Source organism: Brachyhypopomus gauderio, unplaced genomic scaffold (assembly GCF_052324685.1).
Source record: "Brachyhypopomus gauderio isolate BG-103 unplaced genomic scaffold, BGAUD_0.2 sc426, whole genome shotgun sequence".
Classification (NCBI taxonomy): Eukaryota; Metazoa; Chordata; class Actinopteri; order Gymnotiformes; family Hypopomidae; genus Brachyhypopomus; species Brachyhypopomus gauderio.
The window spans coordinates 30,001-32,500 of NW_027507247.1; the positions used below are offsets into that span (position 1 = coordinate 30,001).

At 51.7% G+C, this 2,500-nt stretch overlaps 1 pseudogene across 1 annotated transcript in view; it reads left to right on the plus strand.

The window, feature by feature from the left end:
* Positions 1 to 2,500, plus strand: part of LOC143506183 (uncharacterized) — a 57,281-nt pseudogene that overhangs the window by 29,976 nt on the left and 24,805 nt on the right. Inside the window, exon 4 of the transcript XR_013128161.1 lies at positions 1,287 to 1,301. The product of XR_013128161.1 is annotated as an uncharacterized LOC143506183 (transcript). The remainder of the gene's footprint in view (positions 1 to 1,286; positions 1,302 to 2,500) is intronic.

Consider the following 2,500-nt stretch of genomic DNA (forward strand, 5'->3'; position numbering starts at 1 on the left):
AGTAGATCTGTGTTGTCACATCCTGTGTTGAGTCCTATGGTCACGTGTGTGTCTGTGTGAGTGTGTGTCTATGAATGTATGTGCGGGAGTGTGTTTGTCTGTGAGTGTATGTGAGCGTGTGTCTGAGTGTGTGTGCGTTTGTGTGAGCAGCTCCTACATACCTGTGGTCACATGGTCACTGGTCCATGCTGGGAGAGAGTGTGTGTGTGTGTGTGTGTGTGTGTGTGTGTGTGTGTGTGTGTGTGTGTGTGTGTGTGTGTGTGTGTGTGTGTGTGTGTGTGTGTGTGTGAGCAGCCCCTACATACCTGTGGTCTCTGCAGAACAACAACAAATAAACCAAAATCCAACCCCAGCCACAGTTGTGTTTACCACCAGCAAATTATAGCGCCTGTTGCCAAGTGTAACCAAGGGTGACATCAGAGGAGGTGGAGTCAGTTCATTCCAGAGTGACATCACAAGCTTTTTACAGTGACGGATCCCTGATACCACTGAATACACACACACACACACACGTGCACGCACGCACACGCACGCACGCACACACGCACACACACACACGCACACACACACACGCGCGCGCACACACACACACACACACGTACACGCACGCACGCACACACACGCACGCACACACGCACACACACACACGCGCACACACACACACACTCTCTCACACACACACACACTCTCACACACACACACGCACACACACGCATGCACACACACACACACGTACACGCACGCGCACACACACACACACGCACACACACACTCTCTCTCTCACACACACGCACACACTCACACACACACACACACACACACACGCTCTGCAGCGTTTACACAACGTTGGCACATGTGCAACTTTTAGATTGTTGTGGGATCAGCCTGCCACGTTTGATTGGACACCACGCAGTTATTGGCTGTGAGGATCACCCTGCCCCACTCCTCCTTTCTCTTAGCTCCTCCTCCTCTCTGGTGTGTGTGTGTGTGTGTGTGTGTGTGTTGGAGTGCCCCCAGGGGGCTCTACACTTCACCCCCAACAACTGCAGCCTTATGCATTTACATCGCAGATGGAATGCTGGACTTGTCTTGACCTCTCTTCTAGTCCTCTCTCTCTCTCTCTCTCTCTCTCTCTCTCTCTCTCTCTCTCTCTCTCTCTCTCTCTGACACACACACACGTACACATACACAGTTTTCATTTTTGCTTTGACTTGTCTGCTTTTCTTGCTTTGGTGTTTATTTTGTCTGATTTGTTTGACTTCTCTCCTTCCTGCTGTGTTTACTAGCCGACGTGGATGCAGGTAACACTTCCTTTCTCTGCTCCTCCCATCACACACACATCCCATTGTTGTCATGGGGACCATCGCTCCATCGCTGTGTGCTAGACTCCTCCTTCCAGTGGCGTGCTAAATTTCCCAGGACCTTTCATGTGTCCCAACACGCCAGCCAGAGCGTTTCCACCTTCATTCTTAATTCTTGCCATTTGCCCAAAAGTCGCGACGTCTTTGAGCTGGAGAAAGCCGCCTGAAACAGCCTCACCACCCAAAGACCGTCACAATTTCACACTGATCAAGCCACTGCAAGGGAGCTCTGTACCGCACACTGTCTCTCTCCCTCTCTCTCCGTCCCATTAGCTTGTCATCCTCCATTTCACACACTTCATCTGATAACAACTTGCATCACTGTAAGGAGACTGGTGCCTTTGTGAAGCTAGTCACAGCTGTTTGTGGGAAACGTTGGTGCGTGCTCACAACATGGTGTGAGTCCAGTAGTGTGACGCGAGATGATCCAGTAGTGTGACGTGAGAGTCCAGTAGTGTGACGTGAGATGATCCAGTAGTGTGACGTGAGCGAGTCCAGTAGTGTGTCATGTGTGGATCCAGTAGTGTGACGTAAGAGAGTCCAGTAGTGTGTCATGTGTGGATCCAGTAGTGTGACGTGAGATGATCCAGTAGTGTGACACGTGCGGGTCCAGTAGTGTGACACGTGCGGGTCCAGTAGTGTGACACGTGTGGGTCCAGTAGTGTGACGTGAGAGGGTTCAGTAGTGTGACGTGAGAGGGTTCAGTAGTGTGACGTGAGAGTGTCCAGCAATGTCACGTGAGAGGGTCCAGTAGTGTCACGTGAGAGGGTCCAGTAGTGTCACATGAGAGGGTCCAGTAGTGTCACGTGAGAGGGTCCAGTAGTGTCACGTGAGAGGGTCCAGTAGTGTCACGTGAGAGGGTCCAGTAGTGTCACGTGAGAGGGTCCAGTAGTGTGACACATGCGGGTCCAGTAGTGTCACGTGAGAGGGTCCTGTAGTGTGACACACGTGGATCCAGCAGTGTGACGTGAGATGATCTGGTGTGGCAGCTGCAGTGTTCTCCACAGCCAGCTGTCTCCAGCTCCACCTCTACCCACGTTCAGCACACGGTGTATTTGTGTAGGAGTGTATTTAGTGGGAATGTATGTCTGTAAGTTCCAAGGACTCCCTCTCTCTCTCTCTCTCTCTCTCTCTCTCTC